The sequence below is a fragment of the Choristoneura fumiferana genome, chromosome 30 (genome assembly GCF_025370935.1).
Source record: "Choristoneura fumiferana chromosome 30, NRCan_CFum_1, whole genome shotgun sequence".
NCBI classification, from domain to species: domain Eukaryota; kingdom Metazoa; phylum Arthropoda; class Insecta; order Lepidoptera; family Tortricidae; genus Choristoneura; species Choristoneura fumiferana.
In genome coordinates, this window is record NC_133501.1 from 3,336,392 (window position 1) to 3,363,747 (window position 27,356).

The 27,356-nt window shown below is 38.8% G+C and overlaps 2 protein-coding genes and 1 pseudogene across 5 annotated transcripts in view; 1 reads left to right on the forward strand and 2 right to left on the reverse strand.

Moving 5' to 3' along the window:
* Window positions 1-20,100, reverse strand: part of LOC141444638 (uncharacterized) — a 54,346-nt gene extending 34,246 nt beyond the window's left edge. For 2 of the 3 annotated variants that reach the window (XM_074110209.1, XM_074110207.1), the window contains exon 1: window positions 19,929-20,100. The gene's annotated coding sequence lies outside the window, so the exon portion shown is untranslated. Of the gene's footprint in view, window positions 1-19,924 lie in introns of all 3 variants that reach the window. The other variant, XM_074110208.1, reaches the window with a different exon arrangement.
* Window positions 1-27,356, forward strand: part of LOC141444635 (uncharacterized) — a 101,485-nt gene that overhangs the window by 39,328 nt on the left and 34,801 nt on the right. The gene's annotated exons all lie outside the window — the stretch shown is intronic.
* Window positions 1,220-26,640, reverse strand: LOC141444416 (uncharacterized; annotated as a pseudogene).

The window sequence follows — 27,356 nt, forward strand, 5'->3', positions numbered from 1 at the left end:
AAAAGCGCTCAGGTCGTCCCGCCATCTCCTCTTGGGTCTGCTCTGCTCCTATGCCCATCCCTCGGATCCCATTCGGTTACGATCCGTGCCCATCGGTCCGGGTGCATATGGCAGACATGTCCGGCCCAGTCCCACTTCAGCTTGGCGGTCTTGACACCCACATTAGGGTGCTCCTTAAGTGAGCAAAAAAAAATTTTTTTTTTATTATGATGCGTGTCACCCTTTTATTCTGTTATAAGGCGCAAAAAAACTAATACGTAATTTTTATTTTATTTTTAAAGCAAAATTTAGGGGTCGCTACCAGCGAATGAAAAATAAAAAAGTATTTTTGAAAATTCTTTAATTAAGTTCTAAAAAAGACAAGCATACATTAATTATATAACTATTAGGGTTAAAAAAGTTGGCTCCGGCGTCTTACGTCAAAGTCGTAAAATGTCCAGTGTCGAAATTGCGTCCACATCGTAAGAGGTCCATGTCTTACATCGTCTAAGTCGTGCCACGTCCAAGTCTCGGGTGGTCCAAATCGCGAAATGTCAAAGTAGTAAAATGTCAATCTTTACTAATGTCTATGTCTCGGACGGTCCAAATCGCGAAATGTCAAAGTAGTAAAATGTCCAATCTTTACTAATATCTGTCTCGGACGGTCCTAACCGTGGAATTTTCAAGTATTAAAAACCGGCCAAGAGCGTGTCGGACACGCCCAAGATAGGGTTCCGTAGCCATTACGAAAAAAAATCAAGTAATATTATGTGCGTTATATTATAACACAATTAAAAGACTTACTACAGTCTTAAAATCTATTACCAATTAAAAAAAAATTTTTTTCAATTTCACATGTAGGTACCCGGCCAATTTGCGTAGGAGTAATAAAATTTTAAATCTGGACCGCACACAGCCATGCAATTGATTGAATGATTGCCATGCCGATCCAAAAAAACTTCCCCATTATTCCTTCCGATTTAGATAAATTTCGGTATACAAAGTTGGGTTTACTTTATTGTTAAAAAATTTCGTACTATGTACTATTAATATCAATTTACAACCTGGCATTTAACTACCTGGTTATGTTACGATCTGGACATTCTACTACTTGGTTATTTTACGACCTTGACATTCTACTACCTGGTTATTTTACGACCTTGACGTTCTACTATCTGGTTATTTTACGATCTTGACATTGTACTACCTGGACTTTCTACGACCTGGGCACCTGGACATTTTACGACTTTGACGTAAGACGCCGGAGCCAAAAAGTTGTAACTTGTGCTAATAAAGTAGTTTTCTTTGTATCAGGGTACTTTTGCCAGAAATTTTTCACAACCAAAAGAAGGAATTGTTTTTGTTTCTTCGTCTGTGGTAATTAGTTTATTAAATTCTTCAATCAATGCTACGCCGCGTTCCGCAATGTCGTTCACCAATCTCATAGAACGTACAATTTCTCTGGAAGCATTGTAGTCTTCATCTTCTTCCCAAAGAAGAGGTTCTTTTTGCAAAAATGCAGACGGAATTCCCAGGATTCTAAAAAATTTAAGGTGTTGCTGGTCACGAAATCCTCAATATTTTTTTCTTCGATGTGACTTAGATCCAAGGTGATTCGCTTTGGGCTATAGTCTGTACCTTCCTCATTCAGTGCAATCACCATTTTTTGCTTGCTTTCAAGAGAAACTTCGTCGTCAAAAAAAATAAGCGCAACGAGTTCTTCGGACACATACCACAAATGCACCAGGTACTTCGTTAGAGCTTTTTTGGATATAGCGTTGTTTATATTTTCAAAATTTCTTAAGACTTTTTAACAGCCACAAGCCATTCCTTGGTGCTGAAGTTGCCACACCACTACCCTTGCCTTGGAAGCAGCATCTTACAAAAATCGTAACGACGAAAACGCAAATTTCAGTAATGGCTTTAAGTTCTTTTTTGTCAGTTTAAACTGGTCTCTGAACATAAAAAGCTTAAGGCATTAAATTGCTTTTGACATCCATCGTGCGCGATGAAGACCTGCTGGAGCTCTGAATGATATACCTTTATTAGGCACACCTCCTAAAAATATTATTGTAAGTGTCAATAGTTCCATGTAATCGACACGTGGCTGATAATCATTTAGCTGTTTTTCAGCAAAATAAATGGTGCTGCTTGCTATATTTTCTACGCATCTTAAAGACCTGACGGTTTGAAGAAAGTATACTGAACTTATTCTGGTCAATGTTAGGCCAAGCAGATCTAATTCGTTTGAAGATCGATATTTCTGGTCCACTTGATGGACTTAGTGCTTGAACTACGATTGCTTGTAGCAGTATTTCCAATATATGGTGACGACAGGCCAACCAAAGAGCATCTTTTCCATCTTTTGCTTTATCATGTATAGATAGATAGATTTCTATATTCTATTTTGATTTATAAATGATGAATATAACTGTTTTATGTACAATTGTACATTGAGCTGCAAATTATCATTATCATAATTTTTTCAAACTTTGACACGAGGTAGCGACCCCTAAAAACCTATCTAAAAAATAAATAAAAAATATAGGTTCGTTTTTTAGGTGATAGAAGAGAATGGCGGGCTGACGCAATCATTTTTCAAAAGTCGAAAAATAAGAAGCACCCTAACCCACATCTGTGATACGAGTTTTAGAGCGCAGTATCGTGTTTCTGATTCGATCAGTTCTTCGAACACCCAAAATGCTGCGCTCCATTGCTCGTTGGCAAACCTTGAGCCTGGACTTTTGAGCTTCAGTCAATGACCAAGTCTGTGCGCCGCTGTGTGTAGCTTGGTCTTATCTCTGGGAAAACGCTTATTAACGAGTTTTAGCCCGAGCAAAGCTCTGTCGCCCAGGTACTTATTTATTTTATGTGGCGCTTTGTAAGGCATTTATCCAGCAAGCAATTTTAAAGCCGAATACCTTGCTTAATTACTACATGGCAGTGGCATGGGGTGCAAATTTTTGTAAGCCAACTCGGGAAGTCAAAAGAATGGCGGGAGAACGGGATAAAGGTGCGGGCATACCGCTGCTTAAAAAACGGCGACGGCACGGAATCGCAGTGACGCATCGTTTTTTTTTGCATGCTTTCCACACCGCCGCTTAAAATACGCAAACGGTGCGGAATAGCAGTGACGTGCAGCTAAGCCCTTACGCTATGCCAGCCTTTAGGAGGTACGAATTATTTTGACACTTCATGCGTCTCACAAACTCGTATACGTGACACTGGCATAGAAGTGACTGCTGTGGGATATGCGTAGGTATAGCGTAAGAGTTATGATTGGTTATTTGGAGTCTTTTTGTATTTTTTATTTCAACTCCAAATTTGTTACTTTTACGGGTATCCCGTGAAACCATATCGAAAATACAAACTGAGACATGGATGCACAGAAAAACCAGAAAAAGAGACCAGCGCTGGGAATCGAACCCAGGTCCTCAGCAATCCGTGCTGCGTGCTATAACCCCTACACCACCGCTGGACAGGAATTTAGACACGATTTTTTCCTATCTCAGGTTGCTTATTTCTACTACGCTACTTATGCAGCAGCACTAGCGACATCTATCTCATAAGTATGTCTGCATAAGTAGCGTAGTAGAAATAAGCAACCTGAGATATGTATGCATAGGAAAAATTCGTGTCTAAATTCCTGTCCAGCGGTGGTGTAGGGGTTATAGCACGCAGCACGGATTGCTGAGGACCTGGGTTCGATTCCCAGCGCTGGTCTCTTTTTCTGGTTTTTCTGTGCATCCATGTCTCAGTTTGTATTTTCGATATAGCGTAAGAGCTTATAGTAGGTACATCTTTGCCGGGGCGGAACGTGTTAACAAGCGTTAAATAAAACTAAGATTGTTTTTTTTGGAATCTTTTTGTATTTTTTATTTCAATTCCAAATTTTTACTTTTACGGTCATCCCGTAAAAAGTCGAAAGTTTCTCGATGAGGGCTACGGTATAGATGTCGCTAGCGTCACTGCTTAAGTGGCTAAATAAGAAACAAACAAGCTGAGATATGTGGTGCATAGGGGAAATTCGTGTCTGTACCGTTGACCAGCAGTGGTGTAGCGGTATAGCACGCGGTACGGAATACCGAGAAACTGGGTTCGATTCCCAGTGTTGGTCTTATTTTTCTGGTTTTTCTGTGCATCTATATTTCAGTTTGTATTTTCAATTTAAATAAAACTCTTCAGCATTATGTGAGCCAGTGTCCGATTCACGACCACAATGACACTACACCCTCCGTGTTGTCTATTTGTAATAATATCCATGCTATTTCCTTCTTTCTTTATTAACCTGTCCTCTCCCAGAGGCACAAATTTGTGCCCAAAATCCTTCGATCCTGTTATCCTGGGAGATGACAGATTAAGATGATGAACCGGGGAAATGGCGTGGGTTAGATATGTCATCAGATACAACACCTCACGGTCATGCTTGCCATCACTACCTACGTCAAGTAAAAAATGTAGGTAACCCAGTGGGAATTGAGTAGTAAGGCGCCACACGCTGCTACACTATAACTCTCACTATACCATCTTATTCTCTATGCTTGCAGCAGTGCTTGCCTTCCTGTGCTCCAGCGTAGGCATAATATTTTCCAGTAGCAGCAAAACGCCTAAATGCGTTGAATGAACTGAGAGTTAAACAGCACACTGCGTTAGGGAAGGCATCTCAATATTGAACATAAGTACTCTTATAGATATAAGAAACTGGTTCCTAAAAAAAGACGACGCAATATAATGAGATCGCCGTCGAAATTCCGATTCTTTTTTTTAACGGAAGGAGCACACCTGCCGGCCTGAACTTTTGAGCTGGGCTTCTGTCTTGAGTTTAAATCTATCAGCTTGCAGTAGACACTTGGTAGTTAGTTTAACAGAGTAGTATTGCAGAATTACAGTAACTACTTCTCTAGGTACTCATTATTGCTTTGACATCTACTCCTACCCTATGGCACTAGACTAGCTTTTTAGAACAAAACGCGCGGCGCATCAATCATCAATATTACTTTGACACAACTAGGGTTGCCAACTTTTTTTACAAGAAATAAAGTATATTTACGTCTGAGAAGGGAAATAAACAGTATTTTAGAAAAATTAACAGTATTTTCTTCTTTTCATGTTTCAGAGACACATTTTTAGGTGCTTCTCGCACAAGTTATAAATTTAGTTTCATTTCAAAAAGCCCCACAGACCTCGTCAGAATCAAAACTAAAATTAAGATAAATTAAAATAAGATAGAAAAGGAGGTACATTTTTATTAAATGACTATATATGCTGCAGGTACTGACTTATTGTGTGCTAGTGTTAGGCAATGTTGATGCTGAAAACAGTATTTTACATACTTACTTTATTTTAGTTCAACAGTATAATACTTTAGTGAAACGTTCACAAAACCGCGCTGTGAACTGGTTAGGTTTGTTTTTTATCAATTCTAAACAATTAATGGATATGGAGAAAAAAGAGTTAAGCTACGTTACACATGCGCGTTACTAGCACGATAGCATGCTACTATTGAGCAAATGCTACCTACTAGCATGTGTGTATAGGACACGGGCTACTATTAAGCATGCTTTTTTAGTGGCATACTGCAGGGCTACTACGAAACTCGAAACTCGAAGTTCATGTCGTGCGATCCCTCTGACACTTATACTATTTAATACGAGAGCGAGCGGGACGGTACGATACGAACTTCGAGTTTCGCAGTAGCCCTGCTGGTACTTCACGAGCATGTGTAAGGCGGCCTTTATGACAAATGATACATTATAACAAACATCAATTTTTTTTTCTTAATTATGTCTCATTAATTTCTGTATCGCTTACTATTTGTGGTGTACTTGTACAATAAAGGGTCATTGTATTGTATTTGACAGGGATGTAACGGATGTGGTTTTATCGGAACCGAAAGCGGAACCAGGTGTTTTCAATTTCATTTATTGGAACCAGAAACGGAATCGGAGCCGAAAACGGAACCGGAACCAGAATCGGAGCCTGAGTGATAGGTGAACGAGATGTTAAGGTTGGGTCTACTAAATCTGAGGGAATATTGCGTAATGTTTATGACACTCGCGATCACAATCAAATGACAGTTTTCGCATACAAAAACTGTCATTAGATTGTGATCGCGAGTGTCAGAAGCGTTACATAGGTAATTAAATTAGCCTTCTGTTTGTTTTTGATGTACGCCGCTCATGACATCCGATATCGTCACTGATACTGCAATAACGCGTAACTAGCATTTTCCATAAGGTACAATTTTCATTGTCAGATCAATAGGTACCATGTTAGTACTGTTCTGACAGTGAAAATTATACCTTATGGAAAAAGCTAGTTACGCGATATTGCAGTATCAACGATGATATAACTTTCGTTTTAAAAGTAACGGAACCAGAACCGAAACGGATGTTTAATATCAAACGGAAGTTCCGACTTAACGGAAACGGAATCGGAACTCCGTAACATCCCTGGTATTTGATCGTATTGTAAATTATGATTTTCAACAATCATGCGAGTCGATATGGACTCGCCCCTTATACAGGCGTGGATCCAGGCCTCAAAAAAGGTTTATGGTGACAGCACTGACAGCCACCCGAAAATCGGTCAAGTGCGAGTCGGATTATGAACTCGCCCATAAACAATCATGCATGCCAATGAATGATCGACTTTTGAATTTAATTATTTCCCTTTTATCATCCAAGCATCTCGATAGACCGTGAAAGTGTGTCCGTCATAAGTCTTTTAGGGTTGTGGGCATGCCCATCGTGCCCACCACGGTTGATCCACCCTTGCCCTTATAAACATGATCGTTTGACGCTCTGACCTTTTTTGACACCATGACCATGAGTTGATGTTTCGGTATCATGCGATAAAATAAGCCCATCAACCGACTTACGCAAAAAGGTGGCTTTATGTTGTGTAATTTTGTAATGAACTTTCCCTCGCCAACTCGTTTACTGCTGGGTACTTGTACAAATAACAATAAATAAAAAAAACTAGCCAGGTTCGAGTCGGATTCGCGCACTGAGGCTTCAGTAGCTAGTGGTATATGTCAAAATATTTTATGTGCAAAAGAAAGTTAAACATGTGGATTTCTTTGGTGTCTCTCTTATGTGTCATGTCAATGTCACTTGTCATGTTTGTTTATTTGACATTTTAACTTTTAACTAAGCTATTATATGCATGAAAACAAAAAGATTTCTAATCTCGAAAAAAAAACCTTTATTTTTTCAAATTTCACGAAACGTTACTTAGTTCATATCAATGAACTAAGCCGTCTGCCGATGCTAACGGAAATCAAAAATAACACGGTGTATAAAAGTAATAGACACTTTGGCGGTGTGTGTTCCGAATTATCACGATGGAAGCGGATTATTCACTACATCTGTGCCTAATTGTTGTTTACCAGAAAGTACCGTGAATATTTAATTAATTCTATTCATTACGATCGATCACAACTGAGTACTCTCAGACACAAAAACATCTAATAAGTTACGTTTGAAGTAAACACGCGAAAACCTGTTATATGTGATAAGGCCACGAACCACAGTTCGTGTCACGTTGCGGACGCCGTATTATAAACAGATCATTTGATACCTGAGCTAATCACCTAATTTTAGATCGACCTTGCATTACTTACTGATTTTTCGAATAAACCACTATTTTTACTCCGTATGTTTCTCGACACCTATATACATCCCTAAATTCAGTACCGTCCGCAACCGTCGTTCGCAAGTTATGAGCGTATATAGGTACATTGAAAATACAAACTGAAATATAGATGCACAGAAAAACCAGAAAAATAAGACCATCACTGGGAATCGAACCCAGGTCCTCGGTATTCCGTACCGCGTGCTATACCGCTACACCACTGATGGTCAAAAATAAGACCATCACTGGGAATCGAACCCAGGTCCTCGGTAATCCGTACCGCGTGCTATACCGCTACATCACTGATGGTCAACGGTACCGACACGAATTTCCCTATGCACCTCATATCTCGGCTTGTTTTTGTTTCTTACTTAGTCACTTAAGCAGCGACGCTACTTAAGTGCCATTGACCATCAGTGGTGTAGCGGTATAGCACGCGGTACGGATTACCGAGGACCTGGGTTCGATTCCCAGTGATGGTCTTATTTTTCTGGTTTTTCTGTGCATCTATATTTCAGTTTGTATTTTCAAATTAGGTTTTACGGGATGACCGTAAAAGTAAAAATTTGGAATTGAAATAAAAAATACAAAAAGATTCCAAAAAACCAATCTTAGTATATAGGTACATTCTGGCAATTCATATATATGTAGATAGATAGATAGATTTACTAAAGTATATAAACGACTATTAAACTAGCAATAGCTACCACCACAACACAACAATAACATGCCAATAATATAATATTTGCGAACGTGACTCAGACGTTGTTAATAAATGGGGCCTAATGACAAGTGTGATATTATTCAAACGCTTGATGGTGCCGTTATTAATTATTTAGATTTAAGGGGTTCTTCTTTTTTTCATCATCATTATCCCAGCCTATATACGTCCCACTGCTGGGCACAGGCCTCCTCTCAGAATAAGAAGGCTTGGGCCATAGTTCCCACGCGGGCCCAGTGCGGATTGGGAACTTCACACACACCATTGAATTGCTTCGCAGGTCTGTGCAGGTTTCCTCACGATGTTTTCCTTCACCGCAAAGCTCGTGGTAAATTTCAAATGTAATTCCGCACAAAAAATTTCGAAAAACTCAGAGGTGCGCGCCGGGGTTTGAACCCACGACCCTCAGCTTGAGAGGCGATAGGTCAAACCACTATGCCACCACGGCTTCTTTTTTTAAAAAGCTTTAATTTAGTTTCACCTGTCCCGTTGTCTGTCTGTCTTGTCTGTCTGTTGGTCTGTAATCAAGTCTTGCAAGTTAAATTCGACCAACTTCTAGCAGTTGGATTGACTTGAAATTTGGTATACTTATGTTAATTGCGTGACAATACAATAATCTGGTAGTGGCATCCTGGTAGTCCGGCCAGGATCGTCTCCACAGGACGGAACTCTTCAACGGTTCGACTTGAAATTTGGTATGCAAATGTAGTTTGGCTGACAATACAAGTACAGTCAACAAAAAGTACAGTTAGCAAAAGAAGCTTGTGTTAAAATGAAATTTATACTAAAAACTTATTTATAGCATATTAGACTAACGGGCATATTATGTTGGATCACCCGGGATAGCAATTCCACCTCCTATAACACTCGCAACTCCGTGCAAGTCACTGGTGCGTCGTGGACTCTTCAAATTGGAAATTTCAAAAAGGGCGCCGGCACCAGATCAATCCTTGAGTTGTTGGTACTCATAGGCGGTGGTGACCATTTCCCGACCGATGGCGCGCATGCTCAATTACCTCCCTTTCATAATCATCATCATCATCATCACCCCAGCCTGCATTGCTAGGTACAGATAAGGTGGGAGAGTAGTGAGTACCTATCGTAGTTCCCACGCGACGTAGCTTCCTCTCATAATAAAAAAAACCCGGGCAAGTCCAAGTCGGCCTCGCGCACCGAGGGTTCCGTACACATTTATAGGTATGTAAGTAAACGGGGATCGTGTCTTGAAGATATTTCTCGCTTTTTCCGAGTGATTTAATACATCCAGTGTATGCAGAGCCCTACTCTTAAGCAAAATGTACGCAGTGTGGGGTCAGATTATATTTGTCATTATATTTACAGACAGATCTAAAAATCAAGATTTTCAGACTTTTCTAGTTGGTTGTGTTATAATAGCTAATTTCATACCAAATTTCAAGATTCTGAGTTCACAGGAAGTACCCTGTAGGTTTTGATTCCCTTGCGAGTTTCGAAAATTTGCGGAAATTTTCAGCATAAACGGCTGATTTTTTTCAGAGCTCCAAGGGACAGTAGACCTCAGTATTTGAAATAAATTTCAGCTTTATACCTCCACGCGTTCCTGAGAAAAAGGGTCTTGACAGACAGACAGACAGACAGACGGACAAAAATTGATCCTATAAGGGTTCCCTTTTTTACTTTTGAGGTACGGAACCCTTAAAATAACTTAGAAAAGTTGACCTAAAGACATTGGATTGTGTTAGCGGGGGTGTTCAGTCAACTAACCCGGTTTAATTTTAAGACATTTAGGGGCTGTTTCACCATCCATCGATTAGTGTTAACTGACGGTTAAATGCGATGCCGTCTCAGTCTATTCGAACAAAATAAATAGAGACGGAATTACATTTAACCCTAATCAATGGATGGTGAAACATCCCCTTAAAGTTGTCGCTTTAGACTGTAACAGAAATAGTACATTGTACAACAAGGGCAGAAAATGGGTTTAATGCTCGAGTTCTACACTGGGGGGCTAATACGAAATTCGAAAATCGAAGTTCGTATCGTACCCTCCCTCTCACTCTCGTATTAAATAAAATATGCGTCAGCGGGACGGCATGAGACGAAGTTCGAATTTTGCACTTCGTAGTATAGGGTCTGCTTTTCACTTCGATTGCGAGCAAATTAAAAAGTAACAGTGGAAACAATGAGGGCTATCGTTTTTTGTCTCACTAGATGGCGCACTGTTGCGTGAGGTTTTTAAGTATGGTTTTGAAAGTCTGTTATTACGGGCGTGAAAACAAAGTTTAGATTAAAATCATATTTAATACACCTTAAAACCGTACCATATAAATATCGAGCATGCCACAGTGTTGCATAGTCCCTGTTTTGTTCGGAAAAAAGGGAGGACAAAGGTTTCCGAAAGACAAAACTGTCTCAAAACACAGACATTCATTGCCCCGGAACGCATATTTGCCATAATTAATTTCAGATATTGCAAATAATTCACAAAATTATTCTAATTATAAATAAACCCGCGTAGCTCACCCAAAAACTATGAGATTTGACATTTCGGAGACCTCACGCTACACTAGCGCCTCTAGCGGCGAATTCATTCGCGATAGCCCTCATTGTTCACTTACTAGATATTTATGTTTTATTTTTCATGCAATGCTACAATATACATTATTTAGTTTTGTTGATTTATTAATATAAATTACGAATTATAAGAAATATATATATACACTTGTTTGTTTGTGGCTGTTGGCATCTGATTGCCTTGGTCTTAGACGAAGATGTTATCTTTTAAGCATAAAAAGTCATTTTATGTCGCCTAGATCCAGTATGAATACGAAGTTTACGAGCATGACAAGTGAAAAAACCTTTGCCCACAGACCGCTTTAAAATCCAATCTTTTATGTGCCAATTCGCACCTTGACCCAGAAACGTGTTATGTATTATGCTTATGTACATATTTGATTTAAAATTAAACGGCAAACGTGAATTCATTAAATGAATAAACTTGCTTTGTTGATAAACATATACTTTGAATTGATTGCGTGATAGTATCTTTCGTAAATGATTAAAAGTCGGGGTTAAGTAACAGGTAAAAAAAAACATACAATGACCACATTGGTACATGCATTAATATCTACCAAAGAGGAGCATGCAAATACGTATATCTGACACGTGATACTGGCACTAGATATGAAGCGACTTAGTATAATTCGTTAATCGCTATCCCGTGGGAACTATATTATTTTCTGGGATAAAAACTATCCTATGTCCTTCCCCGGGACTCAAACTATCTGTATGCTGAGTTTCATCCAAATCGGTTCAGCGGTTTCCACGTGATGCGTGGTCAAATAAACATACAAACAGACAAAAATTCTAAAAACTGTTGGAACTTGTTCTGTTATCGATTCTAAGCCATAGACAAGTTTTTTTCGAATATCTTTCTTGTACAAACTTTCAACTCTTTTCAGATTTATTATATGTAAGTATAGATGTATAGATAGATTTATGCACGCTTAGTTGTGTCAGATAACCTAAGCAACAAAAAGTCGGAAAACCCCCGACGTTGTCGCTTCAAAGTTCAAAATCTCAAAAACGGCTGAACCGATTTACCATCGCTAGAAGACTTGCTTTCAAATAAAAAAAACCGCATTCAAATCGGTTCACCCGTTTAAGAGGTGCCACAGACAGACAGACACACATAGCGGTCAAACTTATAACACCCCTTCTTTTTGCGTCGGGGGTTAATAATGGTGCCATTGACTGTAGTTCATTCCGAAAATTCACTAACATAATAAATGTGAAAGTTTGTGTGTATGCGTGTGTTACTCTTAAACTCTCAAACGGCCTTCAAGTCTAGGGTGAATGAGCATTTACTAGGCAAGCGTGCTCCATCGTAGGCCTCATCCTCGCTTTCCATCAGGCGTGATTGTGGCCAAACGCAAGCCTATACTGTATAAAAAAAAAAAGATTTTAATGAAATTTGGTACGTTGATAGCTGAACATTGGAATAACACATAGGCTACTTTTTATCCCGATATTCTCTAGGAACCGTCATTAAATTTGACACCGTTGTTTATCATGCAATGTCAATAAGACCGCGATGACTTTCGTTTCGCCAAAACGGCTGTACGGATTTAGATGAAATTTGATAGGTTCGTTCGTAGATACAGAAAAACTGGAATAACACATAGGCTACTTTTTATCCCGGTATTCCCACGGGATCATGATAAAATCGGAAAATATCATTAGCAGGGTAGAGTTATGAAATTTGGCACTATTAATTATACACCGTTTATGAAGTGATATTTAATTTTAGTACACTAAACAAATGGTGATGTGGCTTGGCCCTAAGGTACCATCAGCCAAATAAGTGGTCTATATAAATCATATAAATCAAATGAATACGTCGCTAAACTAAAGTCGAATCTTCAAGTTCACAGACACGTCTATTGGCATTATTGTTTTATGACATGCAAACGATTATCAACTTTAGGGTGGTAGACCACATATTTTGGCTAATGGTACAGTCACGAGCACCAATATCTGAGACAACAAGCGTGCATAAATATCTGATACGACTTTATTTCTAGGAAGGACGTGTCAGATATTTTTGCACGCTCCGCTGTGGCAGATATTAATGCTGGTGACTGTTGGTGCCGTTTTTAAATATCGCAGTTAATTACTTTCTTGGTACGTGTTGTTTTCAACATTTAGGGGCTGTTTCACCATCCATTGATTAGTGTTAACTGACGGTTAAATGTGATGCCGTCTCTATTTGTTTTGTTCGAATAGACGGAGACGGCATCACATTTAACCGTCCGTAACTAATCAATGGATGGTGAAGCAGCCCCTTAGAAGTGTATAACTGCACTATTAGGTGCTTTTTTAGAGGTTCTTTTACACGAACCTCGCTCGATTTATCATTCAATTTGTACGATAGGCACGTCCATTTTTGAATGGTGTGGGAACGCTTTAAAGTGGACTTGTTTGTATGTAAGTCCGTGTCATACATACAAAGTGAACTTTGATTTTGAGACTGTTTAATGTGGTACTAAATCTACAAGGTTTTTTGGAAGGCATTGGTATAGAAAACAATATCTACTAGCTATTGACAGTGTAGGAGAGAGAGAGGCCGTGTTGTCAGACTTGGCATATAAATAAAACTCATGCATAATGCCTAATACGCGTAGGTAACGTTAATAAGCATAAATTTATTTGGCATAATTTTATTTGGCATTTAGTAAGTTCCCTAAATGGAATGAAATGAAATGAAATTTATTTATTTGCTTTAAATGTAGTAGTATAAACAAAATGTAGCGTTAAAATAACATAATGAAATATGAAACGGCTGTTTGTTAGATTTATTTGAACATCCATACATACAGAACAGTTGGGTAGTAGTAGTTATTTCTAGGACTGGCAGAATATGCCGCTGAAATTTATTATAAGAACTACCTGTACTTACCATATTCCAAGAAATAAACGATTTCTATTTCTATTTCTAGATAAATAGGTTTGATTAGGTATATTATATAGTTAGTGTTCCCTTGGCCCGCACGAAGCGGTTTGCTTTATCTTTCATAATGCGAACTGTTAAGGAATGGAATTCGCCCCCGTCCACTGTATTTCCGGATAAATACAATCTAGGGCTCTTCAAGGCTAGAGTGAATAGGCTGTTACTGGACCAGTGAGATACACCTTTGGCGATAGGGGCGATCTGGAGATAGGGATCAATCATGGTCAGTTTTATGTAAAAAAACAGATTAGGTACAGTCACCTGCATCTGCTACAGTGGAGCCTGAAAATATCTGCCACGTCTTAGCGGCCCTAGAAATAGAGTCGTATCAGATATGGATGCACGCTTTGCTGTGTCAGATATTGGTGCTGGTGACTGTACTTATTGCATCAAGTCCGAAGGCTCAAACGGCACAGAAACAGGAGCTCCGCGTACCTACATATGCTTTATATGGTTCACTAATGTTTCACCGAAACTTGTTTGACAAAAGTTGGACGTAGTTTAGCAAAAATGATCCAAAGCACTGTCATGTTAAACTTCGCTTTTATTCCTACTGAAAGTAGATCCAAAATTTAAAAAAAAACAATTGTTGAGGTTTGGTTCTTTTTTGTTAAACTACTACGTCCAGTTCAGTCCACAGCCATCGTTTCATTAACTATTAATTTCACATATATAATGTTTCGATTTAAACTTATCGTTTGATAACTAGTATTTATAAACTTTTTATTATATAAAAGGATTCCATGGCAAACTCATTGATTTACAAAATGTCATTTAAAAAAAAGATTACTTAATAAATATTGCTACTATACGCAAACCAAGAAAAAAGATACAAAAGGTGTGCCATATTGCTGGCGTTATACTTACTTCTTTTCTAATAGCAGCTCGTTTTTGTGTGGGGTCGCAGTTATAACCTAACCTAACCTACTTTACTGGTGCCATTTAATTTTTTGTGAGGTCGCAGTTCTAGCCTGACCTACTTTAGTAGTACTAGTTATTTTTTGCGAGTTCTAACCTAACCTACTTTGTTGGTAACGAACTTCCGCCCAAATGTCCTTAAAAAAACCGGCTTTTACTTGTACCATTAAACTTTTATTTGTACCATTTTGTCGGGCATAGTTTACCTATATATCCGTGCAAAATTACAGCTTTCTAGCATTGATAGTCCCTGAGCAAAGCCGCGGAAGGATAGACAGACAGACAGACAGACAGACAGACATAGCGAAACTTTAAGGGTTCCGTTTTTGGCATTTTGGCTCCGGAACCCTAAAAAGAGCTGAAAGTTTTAAAACGTAACTAAAGTTAATATAAAAGGAAACCTATGACAAACAAACTAATATACCAAACGTTTGTAGGTCGTACGTGAGTTTACTATTTGATATCAATAATAAATAATCTATTTGTCAAAGCATACAATATTAAATGAAAATTATTATTCGGTAAAATGAATTAGTTGTATATAGATAAATTGAGAAATGATTGCGAAATGACAATTTGCTAAATGACTGGAGATGATATGATAAGACACGGTTCTAGGTATATTATAAAATCTTTAATGTTGTTCCACACGCACACATCATAATATCGTCTCAAAAATAAATGAAAGAAGCATTTCAAAATATGAGTAAACAACATTTATTTACAAATAATTAGTGTACATAAAGTAGAAATGTTGTCATAACTTTACAACAATCAATTAAGTAATTTGGATTGTCGATTGTTCCTCGTAGTCATGTTGTGCGTGTTCTATTATGCATACCTACTGACAATATTATTTAAATTAGAACATTTAATGTTATGCTAAGTTAATGTTATGCATATTTATAATTATGTGTTTTAGTGTTATTCCTTTTAATATAGACTCATACAGCACAGATGTAAATAAACATTCGTGTGTGGTGAGATAAATGAGGTCCCGGAAGGAGCGCCTGTAGCATGCGGAATCGCGTCCTTGGCGGCGCGCGTTTGTATGCGCCGGCGCAGCCTCGTGACGCTCGCAACGCGTCACCAAATACCCCATCGAAACAACTACTGTATACTATGTTAAACATACCTGCTGGGCACAGGCCTCCTCTCAGAATGAGAGGGCTTGGGCAGTAGTTCCCACGCGGGCCCAGTGCAGATGGGAACTTCAAACACACCATTAAGTTAGTTCGCAGGCCTGTGCAGGTTTCCTCACGATGTTTTCCTTCACCGTAAAGCTCGTGGTAAAATTTAAATGTAATTTCGCACATGAATTTCGAAAAACTCAGAGAGGCAAGCTGGGTTTTGAATCCATGATCCTCTGCTTGAGAGGCCACAAGCCATTAAGCCATTAGGCCACCACGGCTTTTGCTATGTTACACACTGAGCTATAAAGAAAGAAAGAAAGAAAATACATTTATTTAACGCCATAAAAAAACAAACGTAGGAACAAACATAGAACAAATAAAGACATACATGACGCTAAACAGGTCCCCACTCAGCATAATGCCACGGCAAGATAATATTTTATTGATGTGTAAATATCAAACATGGCATCTAAGGCTTCGTTTCCACTAGAGATGTGCGAAGATGCGTTGCGATAAATGTGTTTGTCATGTCATGAACCAATAGAAACGCCTCATTTACCTATCCTTGCTCCGCCGAACTGTTTCCACTAGAGTTGCGCTGAGCAAGAATAGTTTGTTAGTTACGTCGCTGTTACGTGATTGATACAACGTAAACGTAGTAGTGATTTTTGTTGAGAGCTTTTCACGTGACTGTTGGATGTGGAATGCGAGCTCGATTTCTATCCCACTAATATTATAAATGCGAACGTTTGTAAGTCTGTTTGTTTGTAAACTTACGCAGGTTGAATGTAGTATTGGCATAAATAAAAATATTAAAATAACTAGCAGGTAGGGCACGCCCAAGATAAGTTCCGTAGCCATTATGAAAAATCAAGTAATATTTTTTTGATGATTTCGTATTTATTTATTTAATGAAATAATTACACAGCATTACAGACAAGCCAAAGCACTGTGAAATTCATAAAATATTAACAAGTACAACACGTGACACATGGCACAAAAGATAACAGAATTAACATTTACAAACAATTTAGTGAAGATGGACGGTCATCCTTCGCCTCACAGAACCTCATACACTCGCTACATAAATTCTTCCAGCTACTAGCAAAGATATCACACTCTGGCGCCGATGCGAGAAGCGTATTAAGATTCGATAGAGCTCGAATAAGAGGTTGTATTGTAATACTATTATTTATTCTGTGGTATTTTGTGTACGGAATTTTCCAAGCTTAAATATATTACTCTTAGGGGCTGTTTCACCATCCATTGATTAGTGTTAACTGGCGGTTAGGTGTGATGCCGTCTCTTTTTGTTTTGTTCGAATAGACGGAGACGGCATCACATTTAACCGTCAGTTAACACTAATCAATGGATGGTGAAACAGCCCCTTAGGGTGAAGACACATTTATCAGCATCGAATCGCATTTAGCTGGATGATATTGGACACACTATACGCATCGGAAGTTTAAAGAATGCTGTTACATGTGTTCAGATGCTAAAGGGAGCTAACGCACGTTTTTAAAGCTGAACGAAAAGCTCACGCTTAAGCAGCCTTTATCAATCGCAAGCATTATGTCTCACGCGTAATCAAGTATTCTCATTCGCAAGCATCTACTTTCACGTCTTAAGCAGCCGTCCTCATGCTTTATCATGAATAAGCATTCTTAAGTATGTTAAATGGATAGCTACACTTATACGCATTTAATGCTGAAGCTGAATCGATGCGGAAGGGTGAATTGATGCTGACGCATCTCCATACAATATTGCGTTTTTGTACTACAAAATGCGATTCGATGCTGATAAATGTGTCTTCACCCTTAAACTAGGTACTAATAATTCTCAAGCAATTTTAGCCATTATAATTTTCCTTGTAAATTTGATATACTTAAATACTACCATCCTGTTTTTTTTATATTTTTCCTCCCAACAGTTTAGATTAGGGGGGGGGGCAACCCCGCAATGGGTTTAAAAGACCTATCCAACGATATACCCCAGGCTATAGGGTTAGTCGAGAAAGAAAAATCACCCCGTTTTAAGTCTATGGGAAAAAACCTAAAAAAAAAAATTTAAAATTTTAACACTGTCGGCGTGACTAATATATGTATTCTTGCCAAATTACAGCTTTCTAGTACTAACGGTCTCGAGTTTAGCCGCGGACGGACAAACAGACAGACAGAAAGACGGACAGACATGGCGAAACCCCTTATAGGGTTCCTATTTGACTACGGCACCCTAAAAACCGCATCGAAATCTGATACAGATACAGTCGATACAGATATGATGTGCAATTAAGAATATTGCATTGTATTGTATACAGACAGACAGACACTGGTGTCATACCCAGCTTCGGCATCGGAGGTTAAAAAGTTCAAAATTGTTTACTTTATTTCTTACGCATAAAAAAAGAACAAAGTATAGGTACTTACGAGACTATAATATCAAAACTACAAAAATAATGAAATAAAGTAAATTTCCACCAACGAGATGGCGGATGAATGACCTGGTTAAAGCCGCGGGCTCACGGTAGATGCAGGCCTACTGGAGGTATATGTCCAACAGTGGACGTCCTACCGCTGATATGACGATGATTAAACTTTGTATACGTGTAGTAATGGTAAAGTTAACCGATTTAAAATCTAGATTAACATAGGCTGCTTTTTATGCAGGGAGTGCAGATGGGAAAATCCCGCGGGCAAGAACTGGAGTAAAGGCCCAGGATGGCAAAAGCTTATTTATATAATGCTTTGAGCTTTATATATTCATATTTTGTATTGGATAAGTCCATTCGGCGACCTTTATTTGACATTGCTTCGATTCAATGAAAAAGACATCAACGCGTTCCTACGTTGATTTTTTTAATATAACGAAACAAATCTCATTTAAATTTTCGAAATGATAGTTCAATAAATAAGGTAAATGTGAAATTTACTTCACTGGCATTAGGTAATTGATAATACATAGTAATTTGACGTGCGACCTCAAAAGGTTAATCAAATTACCCAATTTAAGTAATTACATAAACAGATTTGTAGATTATTTTTGTTTAGTTTAGATAGTAAGGAATATAAATATTCTAGTGATTCATCTTGTGTATGATAGAAATGTTTAAATTTATTAGCTACTATATTATTTTATTTATTTATTAAGGTATGCTAATAAATTGAACAGCTGTAAACTGTTTATACAATAATTAAAAATAAAAATATCATAGCGAAACTCTGCATTTCCAAGTATTGCAATTCGATTGTAATAATATTGAAGGATTGTTGTTTTAAATTGTCGGTACCTGAAGTTTGCATAATTTGATACGTGAATAAGGTCATCGTATTTTCAAGTTTGAATCAATGTTTTATTTGCACTTGCACCCAAACTAAATTACAGATCTATTGAATAATGTTTTTTAATCTTATTTTTTCGGATAAGTTCGTGTTTATCTTGCTATCTCAATTCGCTTCAGTAAACATCAGTAAGCTAGTTGAGAAAGCAACAAATACAACCTTTCCCGACAAAATACGAAAGCTAAACGGCTAAACATTATTCGTTATATTTGCTATTCTTGCCTCTGTAAAATCAAGTATATAGTTTGTTTGCGTTTCCAGATTTTTTTAATGTTTAAGTGTAACAAGTTATTTCGGTAAAACATATTTTTAACGTTTCGTTTTGATTGTTTTGCCAGTTGTTTCGAACTCCATGCTTCTTACCCTCTTATTTTAATTTATATTAGTTCGATATTCACAATGTTTTTCTAATTTAAGTAAATAAGTGTTTTTTTTTGTTGCACTATTTATTGTAGTTAATAATCGCATTCGCCAATTAGTAATGGCATAGGAAGAAACTGATGTCTAAGACACAGGCTCAGCCTAGTTTAAACACCAATGTCGCATATTATACACTAATAACCCTACATCTCATGTTATAACTATTAATAATGTAACTTTTTGTCAATAAACATTTATTATTTACAAAAAATACTCTCGAAGTGGTTAACGAAAAACTTCACAAGCTAACTTGAGTAAACCCTGTTTTAAACTTTAAATAAGCACTACTCACTTACTTAATAAATAATCCGCACTTCACTGCACTGCACAAAACACTGAACCATAAAAAAATTAAAACAAACTACGATCAATCGAATTAACGGTTTCGAATTTGAACGTTCGTTATTTGAATCTGACGCGCGTGCGTGATGGCGGTTGCGCGGGCACTGGCGCACGCGCAGGTTACTGTGGCGGGGATGGACGGTGGTCGGCTTTATGTAGTGCTAGCCACGTTTGGGGGTTTATCAGTTTTGTTTGTTGGAGTAAGGTTTGGGTTTGAGGATGTTCTAGAGGCGTTTTTTTTATACATTCAAATTATATTATAAATGCGAGTTTGTGAGTATTTCGTACCTTCTGTAGAACAAGGGCATACCTACCCGCTCGACATTTTTTGGCACGTACAAATTGGTTAGCTTCCTGGGTAAAAAAAATCTTTTTCACTTCTCATACTAGTAAAGTTCGTGTTTATGCTGGATCTAGGCGACATAAAATGACTTTTTATGCTCTAGTGCATAAAGTAAAATCTTCGTCTAAGTCTCTAAGACCAAGGCAATCAGGTGTAAACAGCCACAAACAAAGAATTTTCTACTCATTTTTTTAAATAAACTTCAAAAATCAGTCAAATCAATCAAAATAGATCAATAAAACTAAAAAAATATAATTAATTATATAGTATAAATGCATTATCAGTAAAATGTACATAGTAAGTGAACAATTGTGTCCACTGTAGATATTTCATTTCCTCGCCATAGAAGTGTAAAACTCGAGCAATAAACCCATTTTCGCCTCGACGTGTCTGTCTATCCACCCTGGCCGTACCGGCTTGGGTGGCTATACAACTTCTTGGGTAAAACGGCTCGTTTTATGCTCTTGGTGTACTATCTACTATTTAGTCCGTTTCAGTTAGATTATCAGAAAATGTTGGACCATATTTTTTGTTTTGTGTATCAAACAAAACTGACAGATGAAGCGCGTCAAAGTTCGGGGATGGGGGGCCGTGACGTCACGACGTGCGATAATTTTAGCTCTAACCCGTAGGCCCCAAGGTTTTCTGTGTAGCGTTTCTCCCTTTACTTGGACCAGAACTCATAGATAAAGCTCTGACTAATGGAAAGTTAAACTATTAGGTATCTTTTGTCACCGACTGTTAGTTTTTCCATGACTATTAGCTTTTTCCAAGTACGGCGGTGTTTGATTGTGACAATTTTATGATTTTCCTTGATTTTTCATGAGGCATAGTATCAGCATGTGACAATTGCGCGATGCCAATAGTCATACTTTGAAGACCGGGACCTTGCTACGAAGCTTGAGGTCCCGGGTTCGATCCCCGGCCGGGGCAGAGACTTGTATGAACAATACGAGTGTTTGTTCTCGAATCTTGGGTGTTTAATTTGTATTTAAGTATGTGTTTATCTATATAAGTATGTTTATCCGTTGACCATAGTACAAGGTTTGCTTACTTTGGGACTCGGTCAATTGGTGACGTGTCCTTTTAACAAAAAAAACCGCCTTACCCCCTCCCTCCCCCTACGGATGGATGAACATATTAATGGATGAACCCTAGACGTCATTTATGGTAATCGTTCAATATGGCAGCGGCGCGATAGCTGGATATATATAATTAGGGTTGTGACAGGGCAGAGGCTTCTAAGCGAAAGCAGAGAACTTAACCATTAAGCATTAAAAAATATAGCAAAAAATTTAAAGATGCAAAAAAAGTTTTTTTTTGTGTTGCCGAAAACATTTTGCTTTAAAGGAAAAGGAACTTTCTGTGGCCAGTCTGTAAAATGAACTTTTGAAATAGATAATTCCTTAGATGATTCCCTTATGTTGTAATTGTTGCGTTCACTTTCCTCTAATTCATCTAATTAATGGAACTGTTTGTAATAATCTAGTGAAATGAGAATAAGTCACGTTTTATTACTTATCTTATCGTCATATAAATGCTTTGTCTGTCACGAACATTGACATCTATGTACCTTACGGCACTAGACTGGCTGTCAATCATCAATATTACTTTGATACAACCGTCAACAAACTAGGTACCTATAGTGAAACCATGGACGTACTACCTAAACGGGACCGAGCACTTGCAGCTCAAAAGCACGACGAACGAGATAGCTAGTACCGATGCCCTTTGTCCCTACCAATAGGGTGACCATACCTAAGATTTTTTTGAGACAAGTTCAATCTTCCTGCTCATTATTAATTATAATCACTGAAGTTTTTCATTAGCTATGAAAAATTTCTGAGGGATTAGGGATGGATTACGAAATAGTCCAAGGTTTGAATTTATTAATGTTATTTGGAATCTTCTTTAGTTAGGTTAAGAAAGAGATGGAATATACATATAACTAAGTAATAAAGGTCAAACTTCTTCGTTCGGTTTTCAACCTCCAGTTTTGTATATAAGCTCCTTAGTCGTGACCAATTCGATTTTTTTTATAGTCGGCCGTGGCATGTGGCCAATCGAAAAGGTACCGTTGGAGGTTGGATATAAGTAAATTCAATTTATTATTATTCTATATTTTTTTTGTAGTATTTTACTTTCCTCACAGTCGAAATTAAAAGTAGAGTGTCTAACTCGGGTGAAATTACCCATTTCTCCTCGAACTATTGGTGCTTTCACTTCGTTCGAGCCAGAGGCATCTTTAGCCTATGTAGCGCCCGTGTGCAATTATAACTTTAGCGCCATCTAGAAAGCGCGCGGTAAAAATGGAATACGTACAAAATGCCGCGGCCGGCGCCCCTAACACCGCTGCGCCCGTGTGCAACGCATACCCTGCACTATAGGTAAAGACGCCTCTGGTTCGAGCGCCAGAAATATCTCGGGTGAAATGGGTCACTTTCCACCCTTGGTTATCAATCTACTATTTAATTGCCTGTATAGATTGATATCTTGGCTACCTTTCGCACACCTCGCCCGCCACCTGTGCGTACTACACAGCCGACAGTCTGTTGACATTCATCTCTCTCAGACAGCTGTCCTATTGTATAAATGATAACCGTTGCCTATTATATAATATGTCTAATATGTTTACCCGTTTACCCGTGTGGTGTCGGGTTAAGAATAACACGTCTCCGTTTCTTCCGTGGATGTCGTAAGAGGCGACTGAGGATATAGGTTAAGGTATACCGTAGGCGACAGCAAAGCAAGCAAAGTTCAAATCTCTTCCCCGCCATGCCTACGTAAACAATACCACAAAATATATTTTCACTTCTCATGCTCGTAAAGTTCGTGTTTATGCACTAGTGCATAAAATAAAATCTTCGTCTAAGACCAAGAGGTAATCAGGTGTCAACCAACAGCTACAAACAAAGAAGTTTATATATATTTTTTTCATAATTTTTAATTTGTATAAAATTAAAAATCAATCAAAATAAGTGAAAAAAACTAAAAAAAATCAATTATATAGTAATTCATGTAAAATAAAATGTACATAGTAAGTGAACAATTGATCCACTGTTGCTAATTTCGTTTCAAAGCAGAGTGTAAAACTCGAGCATTAAACCCATTTTCCCCTCGATGTGTCTATCCACCCTCGCCATACCGGCTCGGGTGGCTATATGAACGTCTTGGGTAAAATGGCTCGTTTTATGCTCTTGTTGTACAATCTACTATTTCAAACCATCAAATATTTTTACGTAAGTACATTTCATTTTTATTCAAGGTAATAATTTATTAACCTAAAATTGCTAAAAGTGGCTCCGAAGCGGTAACGTTTCGTGTGCTCTGCCGACCCCATTTGGGAATACAGGCGTGATGTTTGTGTGTGTCTAATTAAACACATAATTTGGTATTTATGATATTTTTGGCAGATTTTGGGCAAATTTTAGGAATGATCTAGACGTTTGTTGAAACTAGCGTGTAAATAATTTATTGAATCAGGCGTGACTTCGGAGGTCCATATCAATAACTGTAAACAATTACTATGCTCACCCGCGATCTTGCGATAGCTACGTTTATGCAACAAACGTGTGTTCATACAGCTCCTCCGCCTGCATACTGTAAAACACACACAAACCCAACTATCACCACCAATACACAACTGACGCTGTTCGAACTCAACCAGACTCTAACATCTGGTGGTAATGGTAAACTTTTTGTGTTGTGTTTTGTGTGCTCTTACAGTGTGAGGTGGAAGAGCTGCGTGAACACACATTTGTTCCATACACGTAGCTGTCGTAAGGTCGCGTGTGAGCGAAATAATCCTACTAATATTATAAATGTGAAAGTTTGTGTGCGTGTGTGTAAGTTACTCCTTCACGCTAAAACGGCTAGACGGATTTGGATGAAATTTGGTTTGTAGATAGCTGGACATTTGGAACAACACATAGGCTGCTTTTTATCCCGATATTCACACGGGATAGGGATAAAATCTCGAAATAACAACCGCTGGGCTTAGAGTCATGAACATGAAATTTGGTACCTATGTACTCGTAGATAGCTGCACTTCTAGAATATAGCATAGGCTAATTTTTATCCCGATATTCACACGGGATAGGGATAAAATCTTGAAATTTCAGCCGCTGGGCTTAGAGTCTGGAAATTTTGGACAGTTGTTCTTAATACAACCTCAATAAAAAGACCACGGTATTAATTTTGGGAATTCCTAGGGGAATTTTATAAAATCCCGGAATTTAAATTGTACCAGATCGAATAGTTTACGCGTGCGAAGCCGCGGGTAAACTCTAGTTGTTCATAGTTCATCAAAGCGTATAAGCTTTAACTCGGGCCACACGTGCATTGTGGTTAAAAATAATCAGCTAACCTTCAACACCTAATTAATTAAGCGAGCGAGCGCGAAGCGTCTCCGTTTCTGCTTGAGCAAAAATGCTTTCGTATGTAGGTCTCGTAAGTCATGATAGCCTTAAGAGCGTTTATACCTGCTGAGCTGGCAACGTTGCATTTTTGTTAGCTTTTCTCGATTATTCCATAAAAATTGAATGAAAATTAAAAATGTTGTCTGATAGAACACTTCTTAATATATATGAGTTATTGGTAAAAGGTTAATGCAGAAGTGGCCAAATGCAGAAGTGGCCAAATGCAGAAGTGGTCAAATGCAGACGTGGCCAAATGCAGAAGTGGTCACTGACCGTCAAAAGGATTGTTTCTACTCCAATAATTATTCGTTACTTAAAGACTTTTATTTTCTTTAAAAACCGTTAATAAACATTAATTCGATTACTTGGTCACGGGCGACCGGTCCAGTGGGCTGACCCTGTCCGGCGACGTGACGGTCGCGGTCGTCGACGGTACGCTACCGACAACGGTTTGGCATCAAGCATGCCGAAGGGTCGCCAAAAATGTTTGGTTTCTCCGCAGAAGTCATTGATCGATCTTTCAACTATTCTATATTTATACAGTCTAGTTTCCAGGCCACTACCTGCCGATAGACTTAGGTGCGTAAGGTACTTGCCTATCTTTAAATCTTACTCTTCTAATCTTACGTACTTTACTTTACGCGGTACTACTGGCTATAATCTCTTAATGGTTGTAGGTTTATTATGGCCAACCTTTAAGCCAACAATGCGGCAACCGGCAACGTCTGTTACTTGGTCACGGGCGACCGGACCGGTGGGCTGACCCTGTCCGGTGAGGGCGCGGTCGCAGACGGTACGCTACCGACAAGATTGGCATGAAAAGTAATAATAAAACAAAGAAAAAAGTATAGCGATGGGTCGCACAAAATGTTTGAATTGAAGAGAAAAATAATACTTACGTGACATTTTAACTCGGTTTACAAGTATTGCACAGTAAAATAAAATAAATTAATAAATGTCATGGGACAGACCTAGCCCCAAACTAAGTAAAGCTTGTACTAAGGATGGATACTAGGCAATGGATAAACATAATTGTAGGTAAGTATATATAAATTACATACTAACTTAACATCAAAGACCCGAGAGCAAACATTTGTATTATTCATACTATTATCTGCTCCGGTCGGGAATCGAACCCGCGACCTCAAGCTTCGTGGTCAGGTTCTCTAACCACTTGGCCATCCGATCGTCTACAAGACTACAATAAATGCCTCAGTAATCTCTTTCAAAGGTAAATGAGGTTCATTTAAAACTGATTTTAAAGTTAAATTACGGATGAGTTGCCGGCCCTTTGATGAAAGAAGTCTTATCGTATACCATGAGATGATGATGATGGTTACTAAGTTCTGCGGCAGACAGCATGGCGTGAAAGCAGAGGGCGTTGACCCTGCGCTCGCGCCCACGCTCTGTCTAATAAGACAGGGTTAGATCTTCGTTGAATTAGAGCGAGAGCAAAAAATAATAATATCAGTAAGAGATCCGTTGCTTTGAATTTACTGATTTCTATTGCGACTGAAGCTGTGGTGGCTTAGTGACTGACATATAGTCTCTCAAGCAGAGGATCGCAGGTTCAAACCCCGGCTCGCACCTCGTGAGTTTTTCGAATTTCACCTGCGAAATTACATTTGAAATTTACCACGAGTTTTACGGTGATGGAAATCATCGTGAGGAAACCTGCACAGAACTGCGAAGCGATTCAATGGTGTGTGTGAAGTTCCCGATCCGCACTGGGCTCGCGTGGGAACTACCCAAGCCCTCTTATTGTGAGAGGACGCCTGTACCCAGCAGTGGGATGTATATTGGCTGGGATGATGATGATGATGATGATTGCGACCCTGAAGGTGCAGTGGAACAAAAGGAAACTGAATCATGTGTCATATAAAACAACACACACCTCAGCCCCATGCCCGGTAAAACAGCAGGTGCAGGTTGCAGGTGGTAGGACCTTGTGCAAGGTCCTACCGGATTGCTACCACCATCTTGCTCGCTAATCCTGCCATGAAGCAGCAGTGCTTGCACTGTTGTGTTTCGGCGTGGAGAGTAAGACAGCCGGTGAAATTACTGGCACGTGAGGTATCCCATCTTAGGCCTCTAGGTTGGCAACGCGTCTGCAATACTCCCGGTGTTGCAGATGTTTGTGGGCGGTGGTGATCTCTTACCATCAGGAGACCCACTTGCTCGTTTGCCATCCAGTCGAATAAAAAAAAAAAAAACAATAATTCCAGTAAAACCGTTCTGGATGCTACTGGTAGCATAACACTGCGGTGCTCGATCGATCTTGTGTAACTCGTTTGGATTGTGTGTGACCCCGCATGTATCGCTGATATATCGAAAGCCGTGGTGGCCGAGTGGTTTGACCTATGGCCTCTCAAGCAGAGGATCGTGGGTTCAAACCCCGGCTCGCACCTCTGAGTTTTTCGAAATTCATGTGCGAAATTACATTTGAAATTTACCACGAGCTTTACGGTGATGGAAAACATCGTGAGGAAACCTGCACAAACCTGCGAAGTAATTCAATGGTGTGTGTGGAGTTCCCAATCCGCACTGGGCCCGCGTGGGAACTATGGCCCAAGCCCTCTCATTCTGAGAGGAGGCCTGTGCCCAGCAGTGGGACGTAAACA